Source organism: Odontesthes bonariensis, chromosome 21 (assembly GCF_027942865.1).
Source record: "Odontesthes bonariensis isolate fOdoBon6 chromosome 21, fOdoBon6.hap1, whole genome shotgun sequence".
In the NCBI taxonomy this organism is placed as follows: Eukaryota; Metazoa; Chordata; class Actinopteri; order Atheriniformes; family Atherinopsidae; genus Odontesthes; species Odontesthes bonariensis.
In genome coordinates this window covers 23,341,042-23,356,505 of record NC_134526.1, presented here as the reverse complement: position 1 = coordinate 23,356,505, position 15,464 = coordinate 23,341,042, and the positions used below count along the sequence as shown (strand labels likewise).

The following is a 15,464-nucleotide window of genomic DNA, read 5'->3' as shown; positions in this document are numbered from 1 at the left end:
TGAAAGCTGTTAAATATGTTGGTGCACAGAGAAAGGCTCTGTCTTATGTCTCAGTATGTTGTGCTGTGTGCTTAAGGCATATGCAGTTGTTTTCAGCTGCAGCTGATGGCTTCACCATAGATTACACGCTGTACACTATCATTGGTAAAGTTTCATAGAATCAATGCTTCCCAGAAATGTGCAGTTGTAAGTTGAGGAACGCTCTGTTGTCCACAAACATGATCTCCTGTAAAAGAAAATGATTAAATTGCCATCTGTTCATTGGATGTGAGGATGTTGACGGCTTTTAACATCAGCTACATTTTGAGAAACATTTGAATATCCCCACTAAATATTCAAAATTTAAACATTTAATCTTGACTTTGAGAAAAAAGTAACTCACCATGACAGTTTAAAAAAAAAAAAAGATTTGAGCTGTGAAAATTCAGAAAATGTGCCATTAGTTTTGATAATAATTTATTTTGAACATTAATGTATAAAGTCTATAAATTGACCCTCGGAGTACATGTGAGCGTGGGTGGTTGTTTGTCTCTGTGTGGCCCTGTGATGGACTGCCGACCTGTACCCCGCCTCTCGTCCAGTGGTAGCTGGGATTGGCTGCATTCCCCCGCGACCCTGAATTGGATTAAGCCGGTATAGAAAATGGATGGACAAAAATACAAATGCCATTACAAATACTTTTGTGCTTTAACAAATATAAATACATTGGTGTTGGTGGACACAGTGCTATAACAAAGCCTATAAGTGTGCATATAATGTATTTGTGTCATAATGTTTAATGTCAGTGTTGTGGATGGTGATGTCTATTACAACATGTTACTAAAAACTATCAACGTTTTGTTTTCTGTCACCTCAGATTAGGTGTGCACACATCCTGCAGGCATAAAGCACCTCTGCATTTAAGTTGGGTATAAAATGCCTCAGCGACTGAGGAGATCTAGTCCTCTATATAGTGAACTGTCAATGTATAAATGTGGTTAATCTTGTTTATTTTAGCAGTTTTGACATAAATCTAAGGAATATCAATATACATTAGTATGGAACCACTGACCCATGTAACAAACTCAAGTGTGGATTTAATATGAAACTTAATCTCTGGGAGGCCCCATCAACATTCCTGTGTGGTAATATTGGTTCAAAGATACAGATGAGGGATTTCCACACCAGGAAGAGACAAACATCACCTTATTTACCAAAACCTTTGTCCTTTGGTGACGATTTTGGGGACTCTCTCCCACCAGACTTGTACATAACTTATATGGAGGACATTAAAATGTCAGCTAGCAAAAAAGCTTCCCGTAAACAAACAAAGGAACCCCTTTAAGTTGGGGGAGAATCCAGACCAAGTTTTTCTTCCTCATTATCTGGACATGTAAATCAAAGGTGACACCTTTTACCAAGCAAGACAAGAAACAGACCTCCCACACCACTGTATATTTTTATGATTCACATTTAGTTGGATTTTTTAAACTGTGTTAAATATGTTTTCTATACCTTTTTTCATGTTCTTCAAGGTTTCATTGACATCTAGCTCCATTTTGGTACCTTTCTCAAGGTTGTATGTGGTATAAGAAGAAGGAAGAAATTATTATTTGGAAATACTTTTCCATGGAGCCTCATTGCCCCCTAGTGGTCTTTAGCGATTAGAGATTTGTACCTAAAATAATTAGACATTTTCATGAAGTAACTCAACTGCTAACTGATATTCCCTGTTGTTTCTTTCTGTGCTCCACTGTTAAACACAGGAAAAATTGTTTGGGTTTTTGTTCATATGTTGAAACTTTACAGATAGCCATCTGAATTTGAGAGGTATTCGAGATCCACACTATAATCTATGTTATTTTAGTTCAGAATATTTTATTCATTTATTCCGTGTCCTCCCCATGAGCTGTCACCTTACCGTGGTGGGGGGGTTTGCGTGCCCCAATGAGTCTGGGAGCTATGTTGTCTGGGGCTTTAAGCCCCTGGTAGGGTCACCCATGGCAAACAGATCCTAGATGAGGGACCATACAAAGAACAGCTCATAAAACCCCTATGATGATGGACAATGTTGGACACCGTGTGCCCTTGCCCGGACGCGGGTCACACGTCCTGGGCCTCCCCCTGGAGCCAGGCCCAGGGGTGGGGCCCGCCGGCGAGCGCCTGGTGGCCGGGTCTGTGCCCGTGGGGCTCGGTCGGGCACAGCCCGAAGAAATTACACGGGTCCCCCTTCTGACGGGCTCACCACCCGTGGGAGGGGCCATGAGGGTGCAGTGTAAGCTGGGCGGCAGCCGAAGGCAGAGACCTTGGCGGTCTGATCCTCGGCTACTGAAGCTGGCTCTTGGGACGTGGAACGTCACCTCTCTGCTGGGGAAGGAGCCTGAGCTGGTGCGCGAGGCTGAGCGGTTCCGGCTAGATATAGTTGGACTCACCTCGACGCATGGCTTGGGCTCCGGAACTAGCCTCCTCGAGAGGGGTTGGACTCTCTTCCACTCTGGAGTTGCCCGCGGTGAGAGGCGTAGAGCAGGTGTGGGCATACTTATTGCCCCCCGACTGTGCGCCTGTACATTGGGGTTTACCCCGGTAGACAAGAGGGTAGCCTCCCTCCGGCTTAGGGTGGGGGGACGGGTCCTGACTGTTGTTTGTGCTTATGCACCGAACAGCAGTTCAGAGTACCCACCCTTTTTGGAGTCCTTGGAGGAGGCACTGGAGAGTGCTCCTCCGGGAGACTCCCTCGTCCTGCTGGGGGACTTCAATGCTCACGTGGGCAATGACAGTGAGACCTGGAGGGGCGTGATTGGGAGGAACGGCCCCCCCGATCTGAATCAGAGTGGTGTTTTGTTGTTGGACTTCTGTGCTCGTCACGGACTGTCCATAACGAACACCATATTCAGGCATAAGGGTGTCCATATGTGCACTTGGCACCAGGACACCCTAGGCTGCAGCTCGATGATCGACTTTGTGGTCGTATCGTCGGACTTGCGGCCGTATGTCCTGGACACTCGGGTGAAGAGAGGGGCGGAGCTGTCAACTGATCACCACCTGGTGGTGAGTTGGCTCCGCTGGTGGGGGAGGAAGCCGCTCAGACCTGGCAGGCCCAAACGTATTGTGAGGGTCTGTTGGGAACGGCTGGCGGAATCCTCTGTAAGGAGGAGTTTCAACTCCCACCTCCGGCAGAGCTTCAACCATGTCCCGGGGGAGGTGGGGGACATTGAGCCCGAATGGGCCATGTTCCGTGCCTCCATTGTTGAGGCGGCCGACCGGAGCTGTGGCCGTAAGGTGGTCGGTGCCTGTTGTGGCGGCAACCCCCGAACCCGCTGGTGGACACCAGTGGTGAAGGAAGCCGTCAAGCTGAAGAAGGAGTCCTATCGGGCCTTTTTGGCCAGTGGGACTCTGGAAGCAGCTGATGGGTACCGACAGGCCAAGCGGAACGCGGCGTCGACGGTTGCTGAGGCAAAAACTCGGGCTTGGGAGGAGTTCGGGGAGGCCATGGAGAATGATTTCCGGACGGCCTCGAGGAGTTTCTGGTCCACCATCCGGCGGCTCAGGGGGGGGAAGCGGTGCACCGTCAACACCGTGTATGGTGAGGGCGGGGCTCTGCTGACCTCAACTAGGGACGTCGTGAGTCGGTGGGGGGAATACTTCGAGGTCCTCCTCAATCCTACCAACACGCCTTCCGATGAGGAAGCAGAGTTGGGGAGCTCGGACGTGGGGCCTCCCATTTCTGGGGCTGAGGTTGCCGAGGTGGTTAAAAAACTCCTCGGTGGCAAGGCCCCGGGGGTGGATGAGGTCCGTCCTGAGTTCCTCAAGGCTCTGGATGTTGTAGGGCTGTCTTGGTTGACACGCCTCTGCAGCATCGCGTGGACATCGGGGGCAGTGCCTCTGGACTGGCAGATCGGGGTGGTGGTCCCCCTCTTTAAAAAGGGGGACCGGAGGGTGTGTTCCAACCATAGGGGGATCACACTCCTCAGCCTCCCTGGTAAGGTCTATTCGGGGGTACTGGAGAGGAGGATCCGCCGGATAGTCGAATCTCGGGTTCAGGAGGTGCAGTGTGGTTTTCGTCCTGGCCGTGGAACAGTGGACCAGCTCTATACCCTCGGCAGGATCCTGGAGGGTGCATGGGAGTTCGCCCAACCGGTCTACATGTGTTTTGTGGACTTGGAGAAGGCGTTCGACCGTGTCCCTCGGGGATTCTTGTGGGGGGTGCTCCGGGAGTATGGAGTGCCGGACTCCTTGATATGGGCTGTTCGGTCTCTGTATGACCGGTGTCAGAGTTTGGTCCGCATTGCCGGCAGTAAGTCGGACATGTTTCCTGTGAGGGTTGGACTCCGTCAGGGCTGCCCTTTGTCACCGATTTTGTTCATAATTTTTATGGACAGAATTTCGAGGCGCAGCCAGGGCGTTGAGGGGGTCCGTTTTGGCGACCTCAGAATCGGGTCTCTGCTTTTTGTGGACGATGCGGTTCTGTTGGCGTCGTTGGGCCGTGACCTTCAGCTCTCACTGGAGCGGTTCGCAGCCGAGTGTGAAGCGGCTGGGATGAGAATCAGCACCTCCAAATCCGAGACCATGGTCTTCAGCCGGAAAAGGGTGGAATGCCCTCTCCGGGTCGGGAATGAGATCCTTCCCCAAGTGGAGGAGTTCAAGTATCTCGGGGTCTTGTTCACGAGTGAGGGACGAATGGAGCAGGAGATTGACAGACGGATCGGTGCGGCGTCTGCAGTGATGCGGGCTCTGCACCGGCCCGTCGTGGTGAAGAAGGAGCTGAGCCAGAAGACGAAGCTCTCGATTTACCTGTCAATCTATGTTCCTACCCTCACCTATGGTCACGAGCTGTGGGTAGTGACCGAAAGAACGAGATCGCGAATACAAGCGGCCAAAATGAGTTTCCTCCGCAGGGTGTCTGGGCTCTCCCTTAGAGATAGGGTGAGAAGCTCGGTCATCCGGGAGGGGCTCGGAGTAGAACCGCTGCTCCTCCGCATTGAGAGGAGTCAGATGAGGTGGCTCGGGCATCTGGTTAGGATGCCTCCTGGACGCCTCCCTGGTGAGGTGTTCCGGGCCCGGCCCACTGGAAGGAGGCTCCGGGGAAGACCCAGGACACGTTGGAGAGACTATGTTTCTTTGCTGGCCTGGGAACGCCTCGGGGTCCCCCCAGAAGAGCTGGAGGAAGTGGCCGGGGACAGGGACGTCTGGGTTTCTCTGCTCAAGCTGCTGCCCCCGCGACCCGATCCCCGGACAAGCGGCAGATAATGGATGGATGGATGGATATTCCGTGTCTTTATTTTTACATCTTAATAAAGGTGTGGCATTTTCAGGACCCTCTGAACAAATGTGTGTTAAGACGAAATAATGGAGAAATGGAGTTTTCTTTGTTTTACCAAACTCTTAACACTAGAATTAAAACTTCTACTTTACATGCCGAGGCGAACGCCATTGTGTTGTCAGGCATATTATTGGCTGAAAGTTGAGCCTAAGCCTGCGTCATGCCCCGCCTTCGGGAATCAAACTCGGAAACAGGGTTGAAAACAGTTTTGCAAACAGGCAAGAGAGACATCTCTGTCACACTTTTTGTTTGTTTTTTTGAAAAGGGAAGTTCTCCTCACCAGAGTTGGCTATTTGACCAAACAAAATTTCACTTCACATTGTACATTGTGTATGATTGTGTATGTGACAAATAAAGCAATATCTTCAAACAAACAAACCAACCCCCCACACTCAGGTGATCTACAATTGTGTAATTTTTGATGGTGAAGTCTTGATATTAAACCTCCATCTACTTGGCAATGAGAAGACCCCCTGTGGAGAAGCGAGACCTACCACAACTTGCCAGGCGCCTTAAAGGTCCACAGAAATTCACCCACAACCAGCTGACTACCAAGAAAGGCCCAGAGACAGCAGACCCGAGAGAGTTCATAGCTGACTAAATGGGATAAGGGCCAATCAAAGTAAGGTCTACCGTCTTCTTCTACCGTCTTCTTCTCTTCTTTCAGACAGTACAGTGGTGTCGAGAGAATTCACTGTTAAAAATGAATCCAAAGCCTTTAACCGTAAATAGTGACTAAAATTAAGACCAATGTTTAGCAATTCCGGTACATTTCTCCATTCTCTTGCCCCTTTTCCAAACCATAAAGTGTTCCATATACAATCATACATTGTCCACACATTTCTCCTGTTTGTACTTTAAGGTTCATGTTTTTGGTTTCATGATTCAATAAATAGTTAATATATATGTAATTAGTCATTGTTGAACGCTTCTTTATGTAATTTCAGTCAATAAAAACAAGAACTCATGAAGTAGCACTGTGAGACTGATTAACATTAATTAATTACTTTTTTTTCCTTAATCGAAGGAATGGTGGCCCATATCGAGGATTATCTAATTCAATAGTGAGAACACTATTTATAATATCTTCTGGTACTGCCGTGTCAACCCATGAAACATCAAGTCTGAGAAAACATTAGAACACTGAAGTGATAAAGACTAGTTTTCTGCTTAGTTACATTTGTTGATTTGATTAGTTGTGTAGTTGTTTTATTTGATTTAAATGCATTTATACATCGATCAGACATAACATTATGAACACTGACAGGTGAAGTGAATAACTGATTATCTCTTCATCATGGTACTTGTTAGTGGGTGGGATACATTAGGCGGCAAGTGAATTTCATGAATGTTTTGTGAATATTTTGTCCTCCAAGTTGATGCGTTACAAGCAGGAAAATTAGCAAACGAGTTTGACAAGGGACAAATTGTTATGGCTAGATGACTGGATCAGAGGATCTCCAAAACTGCAGCTCTTGTGGGGTGTTCCTGGTCTGCAGTGGTCTATCAAAAGTGGTCCAAGGAAGGAACCGTGGTGAACTGGCTGAGTAGGGCCAGGGTTAAGCAAGGCTCATTAATGCACGTCTGATTCAACAGACAAGCTACTGTAGCTCAAATTGCTGAAGAGGTTAATGCTAATTCTGATAGGTGTTGAAATACACAGTGAATCGCAGTTTGTCGTGCCTGGGGCTGCATAGCTTCAGACCAGTCAGGGTGCCCATGCTGACCCCTGTCCACAGCTGAAAGTGCCAGCATTGGACATGTGAGCATCACCTCTCAATTTACAGGACTTAAAGGATCTGGTTAACATCTTGGGATATACCACAGAACACTTTCAGGGGTCTAGTGAAAGACTTTTTTGGCAGCTGTTATGCCTGATTTGTCAGGATCTGTAATTTACTGTTAGTTTTGTTTTTATTTTATTTTTCATGTGGGCCCCTGCTCTCCTGTGGGCGTGGTGGATGGTTAGCTGCTGTGACTCTAATTACTGACTCCACTCACCTGTGCTGATCAGGGGCCTGGCTGCTCATCGCCAGATCGTTGTTTTCACCCTTGTGGTACAACCAGGTCATTTCATAGTAAAATCAAGTCTTTTTTCCTGCCCAAATCTATGCTTAAAGTATCTGTACCTTTGTTCACAGAAGACTTACTGTCCTGAGCTGCTTTATGCCAACCAAATGATCTCTGGCTTCTCTGTACCGTGCCACAGCATTTGGTAAGCGCACCATTGCCAGCTGCAGCTTTGTCTCAGCCACCATTCCCCACAGCCCCAGCCCCCGTGTCACAGGAGAGTCTTCAGTTTTTCAATCTCTGTTCTGGTCCTTTGCTTGGATTACCTTTTACCCTGGAGGGAACTAACTCAACCTCTCTTTCCAGGGACCCACTCTTACCTTGAATCCTGTGTCTGTGTCTGCCGTTGAACTTCAGTTTAATTCCACATCAGAGAACAAAACAGAAACAATACTGAGTTTAATACGACTACAACATTTGTAGAGTTAATATGAGCACAGGCAGGTCTGCAGACCAAATGTACAAAAACTAACGGGAACTGATTCATATGAAACCTCAGCAGCTCCTCTTGAGATGTCCGTCATACGCTCAGATCCACAAGGACAGTTCGTTTCTCCGAAGAAACAGTTTTTTTAAGGCCATCAGGCTCCTAAATGGACTATAATGCACTCTCATCACTTTCACACTCAACACTTATACTTACACTTACACTTATACTTTACACACTTTATACTTACACATGCCGACCTCCACTGCTGATTGCACTGCAACCTTAAATATTGCACAACATTGTATTTCTTTTTTTATTTTCCTTATATCATAGTTAGTATAGGTCTCTGATTAGCATATGCTATTATGTGTATTATATGTACAGTACAGCTCTTGTAATTAGCGTTAAAAATGTATATTGCATATTGTAATATCCACATTACCTATCTATTCTACTGTATTGTAAATAGTTTTAGTAGAGTACTTATGACATGACATGTTACGGCATGTTACGGCATGTTATGTCCTGTCTTGTTATGGTAGCTGCTGTACGGTGTCCTGTCCCAAGAATTTCAGTGCCCAGTCCGACTCTGTTGTTCTGTGTATCTGACAATAAAAGACTTGACATGACTTGACTTGACATTTTTTAATCTGTCAGTTCAGTTCATGGACAACATCTAAGCAGTATTTATTTACATTCAGTCACTCGTAAATAAAACAAGTCTACGCTGTTCTCAGATCAAATAGCTTTATATTACGTCTGTTAATATTATTTTATTCTGAAAGGTACCACCGGAGGTGTCAGTCATTTGTAATATCAGAGAGTCTCTACAGAGAATGTCTAATGGAAGAGAACTGCCACTCTCGGTAACTTCCGGTTTCTGAAATGTTGTCTTTTTTAAATAAAAAAATAAAAATTATAATATTTTTTTTTTTCCCAATCTCACGGCCCAGTTTGGAATGTCTCGGTGGTTGGGGACCCTTGGCCTACGTCACTCACGTCACTCACGTCACTCATAGAAATCTGCATACCTTTATCTCTTGCCTGTTTCTCCTCTTCTTCTCTTTCATAACTGGGCACCTGATGGCTTCTTTGGTCTTTTACCACGATGATGATCCATGATGACTCGACATTATTACCTTTGCTTTTCCCATTAAAGCTGCAGTCTGCAACTCTTTTTCAAGCATAATGCCTGGAACTGTCCGGGGATTCTGAAAGTAGTACATTAAATACCCCAATACAAAAAAAAAAGAGTTCTCTAGGTCCCCTATATGTCCCGCTAGGTCCCTCCAAAGCCAGCAGGTTTGTTTACAAAATTGCAGACCGGACCGGTAAAAGGTAACCAATCAGGTTACGAGCTGGGCTCTGCTGCCTGTCAATCACGGATTGTGCACGCGCGATACAAGGTAGGCTCGCCCCCACGCTTATTTATCTAGACCAGAGGTCTTCAACAGGGGGTCCGCGGAGGTACTGCAGGGGGGGTCGCGAAATCTTTGGTTGATTAGACGATTTTTAACATTTAAAAAAAAACAGTTTTTCAAACAGTTTTTTCTCACAAATTGTGTGCAAACGTGTGCCATCCACAGATGGTTTGAGGATTCATTGTCCCATCTACATGCATGTTTAAAGTTAAAATCTGTGGATTATTTGAATAGCTCAGTGTTGTATGCAAGATGTTTGTTTATAAATGGCAGTGGCACGGCCACCCTGTACCTTGCACATGTTTAAAATAAAAACATGAATATATTAACATGTGTATTATTTGAATAGCTTAGTATTGAATGTACAATAACAGAGTAGCTATATTTATACACGGCACTAGGCCCCGTTAAATATAAAACACAATTGTATGCCATATAAATAGTAGGGGGGTCCCTGCTCCAACTCTCCATCAGTTTGGGGGTCCCTGGCCTGAAAAACGTTGAAGACCCCTGATCTAGACTATTGAACTTCATTACGGGCTTGTCTACTTACTGTGTCTTCCATGATCGCAAATGACAGGTGAGTTGATGAATGAGGAGTCGTGTACCTGCATCTGGCGTGCACGTAGACGTGCACGAGTTCTCATGTGTTTTGATGGGGCGGGACAGGAAGTTGAATAACTTTTTATTTTTCGGTTAAAAAATAAGCATTTCTTGCATTTTGCGACTACGGAGGTCACCGTTTTCAACTTCAAGCGTTCTGATAGATCATGTAAACTCTTAAAATGCCAAAAATTAGGACTTTACGTATGACAACAACAAATCCTGCAGACTGCAGCTTTAACACCGTCCGTTCACCCGTCAATCAACCGGAGTCACAAATGCACGTAGATGACTGCACAGATTTTTTTTTAAACTTTTTTCAACATAAGCCAATTAATTATATATATATATATATATATATATATATATATATATATATATATATATATCTCCCAGGCTTCAGAAGCAACTTTTCGCCACGAAATTTGATATGGATTACCAGTGCACACCAGTAACCACTCCGGTGAGTTGATTATTTTGAAAACGGACGTCTATTGTGCTTTTACGGACCTTTCTAGACATGCGCATGACTTGCAGTTCTGAAGCAGGTTGAGAAGAATCAAAATTAGGCAAATACCAGAGACAGCAGTAAACATCAAAAAAGCGGTGAGGGGGGTTCTAAAACATTGCAGACGACTCATAAAAGAGGCTTAATGTTGAAAATACCGCACTTCCCCTTTAAGGAATTTAAAGTGCTTGTCATACTTTATTATAGATAGCCATATAAGGCACATATTGCATCAAATTGCCAAGTCTTAACACATGTATATCCATCCAACATTTCTCTTATTCTGCAGGAGAGTTCAATGGTGTCCTGCTTGGGAACAGAGGCTATGCATGCTGGCCATACCTCCTCACGCCATATCCTGATCCAGGAACAAGGGCAGAGAGGGCATTCCACCATGCACATGCTAAAACAAGGGCACGGATAGAAATTACCTTTGGCCAAATTAAATACAGGTTCATTGCTTAAAGTTCTCATGCACCATGGCTGACTTCTGACAGAGCCATCTTAAATTAATAGTATACTTCATATTTTATACATTTTGTCTTGTGGACAACTTTTCAGGCTCAAGTCTTTTCTTCGTTGAGTTCTAGTGCCTGAAAGGACTCAGTTTCTCCTGACACAATGAGGGACCTGTACAGGGACACATATTTCCTTTGATCCTTATTGTTGTGACCTTTGAGTTAGAACTTCTTTTCATAATTTAGCATTGACACAGTAGCAGTTTAAGTCAGAGCAAGTGTAAGAAGGCTAAATGGACAGAGATGATTTATAACTTTCCACACACATTTAGGTCATGGCACCCCACTGTGAATATAAATGTAAAAAACACATTGCTAACACTTTGCATGAACCGTACAATAATGACAAGTTTGAGTTCAAGTTGTGTTGAATTGTTTAATTATTATTACATGTTTCTCAAGCTGTGGAGAGAAAACAGAATTAAATACAGTTCACAACACGAAATTCTCCTTTATCTGAATTTATACTAACATCCCTCTCCAGTTTCATAATCTCTAGCTTGATCTTTTTTATTTTCAGTTTCTTCCATATCTAGTTTGGTGCTCTCTTTATTGGACAAACACATTTCTTCAAAGGCTACTTATCACTCTGAAATATGTTCCTGTACTTTACCTTCACCTGCTGCCAGGTACGCTTTTGGCTGTTAAGATTGCTCCTGTTGAGATGTAACGGTGAAAAAATAATATCTGGGTCACACACACGATAATATAGTCTATACAGTATGATGATGCATGTCGATTATTGGGTTATTAATAAAGTGAGCAGGGGCAGTATATTTGTGCTGTACATCTCATACAGAGACAATTCAGCATGCTTTATGTAAACAAATTATAACACAAAGAGCATAAATACATGAGGACAGTGAAAAAAATGTCAATGGTATGAAAGTTTCATAACATTTAGTCTGTCTGCAGTTGTTTGCCATGCCGTTTCTTCGCTTTATTGATCACAGCTGTATTACCATTTCTGGTGATGGCACTTTTAAAACCCTCAAACAGCTCCATAAACATTATTTGTTCAGCTGCCAAAAAAATAACAGCGCTTGTCTTGCTCTCCTTTTCACACAGATCTCCGTTTTTCCATCATCCACTCGTCAGGGCTTCTTACGTTCCTCGCTATGTAAGCCTCGCTTGGATTAGCCTCACCGAGATGCAGCTAAAATGTCTTCGAGGAACGACTTGAGGCTTAAATGGGAGATGGCGCTAGTTCAAGCGACGCTTACCGGCTATAGCCTGGCTTTCTTTAGCTACCTTCTAGGAACACCACTCTGCTTTTCAAGACTGTGATAGCTGATCACAGGAAAAACCCACACACAGTCACATGTGAAAGTGCTCCTAAATATGACAGATTTGAAGCTTTTACTTTGAAATAACTGGCCTCTCTGTACCAAAATCACTTACAGAAGCACATACAAGTGTTCATTTTACTTGTGGTCTTGTTCACATGTAAACACAACACATTAGGATGGAACTTTGTTGCTTCCTGTTTAGGTTTAGCCAATAACGCAGGGTTGGGACTTTAAAAATCCAGACTTATTAGTGAGGGTTAGGAAATGATCATGGTTAGGGGTCAAATGTAATCTTTTAACAGGGAGTTGGTACCTTTTTGGATAAAGGACAGTCTTTGAGTTAGGATTCAATTTAATTCAAACAGGAAAGAATGCCTTTCTAATCCCAAATTGAAAAAGATAACATTACAGTTATTGCTTTTCCACAATTTACATATTACCTTTGCATGTGACTATGTGTCCCAGCAGGAAGCTGAGGACTTCTGTCCTGTGAATAGTTTTATCAGCTGTATAAATGAATATATATGATTTAATGTTCAACTCTTCATACCAATTTCTATGTGTAACTATAAAAAAAGATTGATTTATAAAAAAAATGACCCTGTTCTACACTTAGTCCAATTTGAGAAGAGCTAATGTTTGGATGCTGTTTTTTCTTTTTAAACAAGTTTAAACCTGACTTCAGCATACTTTGCCTTTAAGCTGAAGGTGGGAAGTGTTTATTTCAGAGGTTTTTGGTCATTTGAATATGAGTGACTATGAACTTTTTTAAAATCTTCTCAGTGGAAACTTTAGAAAAGAGTGCAGACTTTGACTTTTCTCAAACCTGATTTTTTTCCTGTTGGAAGTATGTTGTTCCACTTTTCTGGGTTTCTGAGAGTGTTTTCTTCATGTTGGGATGCAACAAGTCCTCAGCAGAAGTTAGAATTTTCTAGAACTGGTGGAGTGAAATGTGAAGAAAAATAGTTGTGTAGACTGATGGTGTTTATGTTTGTTTTTAAATGATGCTGCGATGATGCTTCTGAGGAGGGAACCATGGCGATCATGGAATTCCTCTGGGCTGTGGCCAGAAAGAAAAGAATCCTCTCACGGAGCTGCAAACTGAACCTGAAAGTCCTGCAGCTCGGAATCATAGTTTAAGAGTAATTATTGAGCCTGAATATCACAGCACCTCTGAGCAAAGAAAGATAAAAAAAAAACACATCTTATGAGGAAGTGGGGCTGACCCCGTTGTTGGGCAGGACACCTGCTTTTCAAGACTGTGATAGCTGATCACAGGAAAAACCCACACACAGTCACATGTGAAAGTGCTCCTAAATATGACAGATTTTAAGCCTTCACTTTGAAATAACTGGCCTCTCTGTACCATAATCACTTAGAGACGCACATACAAGTAGTGTTCATTTTACTTGTGGTCTTGTTCACATGTAAACACAACACATTAGTATGGAACTTTGTCACTTCCCGTTTAGGTTTAGCCAATAACGCACGAAATGTACAGTCTGAAAGCGAACCGCACCAAAATGAAAAAAAAAAGGTTCGGATCAAAGCAAGTGAACTATCGGACTTTCCTGGTCTGAATACGCCCTTAAATATCCATATTGATCATCCTTCTTCCCCTCTGGCAGCAGATTTTAAGTCTCTTCTGGACTCTCTTAATCTTACTCAACATGTTGACGCCCCTACACACAACAGGGGGCATACGCTGGATTTGGTGATTACAGACACTGTAACTATCAACGACTTATCTGTATATGACCTCGGTGTCTCGGACCACAGTGTCATCTCTCTAGAAGTGCCTTCAACTTTGTCTGCTCCAAATCCTAAACGTCTTATTCAGTTCCGTGAAAACATCTCCCTTGAGGCTTTGTCCTCTGATCTCCACTCCCTGACTGCTGTCAATCATTCATCTGTAAATGACTCTGTGGATTACTATAATCAATCTCTTCAGGAGCTTCTGGAGCTCCATGCTCCTCTTAAATCGAAGCTGGTGTCATTCCCCCGCTCAGCCCCTTGGTACACTGATGAACTGCGGAACATGAAAGCAGCAGGCCATGCTATTGAGAGACGTGTAAAATCATCTGGTCTTTCTGTACACAAGCAGGCATATAAGGAACATCAGAAAGCGTACGCCTTTTCTCTTAAAGAAGCGCGGTCTAAGTATTATTCCAACATCATCAACAGCTGCCCGGGAAATTCTAAACAGCTTTTCTCTACAATAAACCATCTCCTTAATCCCACTGAACAAACTCATGCTGAGGACTCGGCTCAAAAATGCAACCTGTTTCTTTCTTTTTTCAAAAACAAAGTTAGCTCTATCCGATCTCAGCTCCATAGCCTTCATGATCTTCGGCTGGCATCTACCCGTGTGCATTCTGGGTCTCTGAGCTACTTTGACGACGTTGCTCAGAGTGAAGTGGAGACTATCATCAAGAAAATGAAGCCTTCATCCTGCGCCTTGGATCCCTTCCCCTCGTCACTCATAAAATCCAATCACGCTGCAATACGCCCATTAATCACACAAATAATAAACAAGTCACTGAAATCTGGTCATGTTCCATTGCCTCTTAAAACTGCTATCATCAAACCTCTTCTGAAAAAATCCAACTTGGATCCAGACATTCTTTCCAATTACCGCCCAATTTCCCACCTCCCATTTCTGTCAAAATTGCTGGAAAAAGCTGTTGCTGCTCAGCTGCAGCTTCACCTACAACAACACTCTCTGTACGAGAAATTTCAGTCTGGTTTCCGTCCAGCTCACAGTACTGAGACCGCATTGCTGAGAGTTACCAACGATGTCCTCATGGCAGCTGACACTGGCTCTACTTCTCTCCTTGTCCTCTTTGACCTCACTGCAGCCTTTGACACTGTGGACCATAATATCCTCCTCCACCGTCTTCATGAGGAGGTCGGTCTCTGTGACACGGTTCTGGACTGGTTTAAATCCTTCCTCTCCAATAGGCTGGAATGTGTTAGTCTTGGCAACGCCAAGTCCCAGACTGTCTGTGTCTCCTGTGGTGTCCCACAAGGGACAGTGTAACCGTACATTACCTCCAAGCCTGTAGGGGGAGCTCCATAGTGGGCTTTTTGAGAAGTTACATTGTATTGCTTTAAGGCCAAATTGGTATTTTTGCTATAAAATGAATTCCTTCAGTCAAAAAAGCTGGAAAATTAAGTTTAACATGGAGATGTGAAACTTAAAAAAGGGAAATAAGTCAAAAAATGAAGGAGTGCAGATAAATAATGGAGAGATATGGTATATTTAACCCCATAAAACCACATCTCGATAAAATACATGGTATTACACAGGAACATCTGGGCAACAG

At 44.1% G+C, this 15,464-nt stretch overlaps 1 protein-coding gene across 1 annotated transcript in view; it reads left to right on the top strand.

The window, feature by feature from the left end:
* The window catches only part of LOC142371740 (interferon-induced very large GTPase 1-like), a 79,561-nt gene that overhangs the window by 10,038 nt on the left and 54,059 nt on the right, over positions 1-15,464 (top strand). The gene's annotated exons all lie outside the window — the stretch shown is intronic.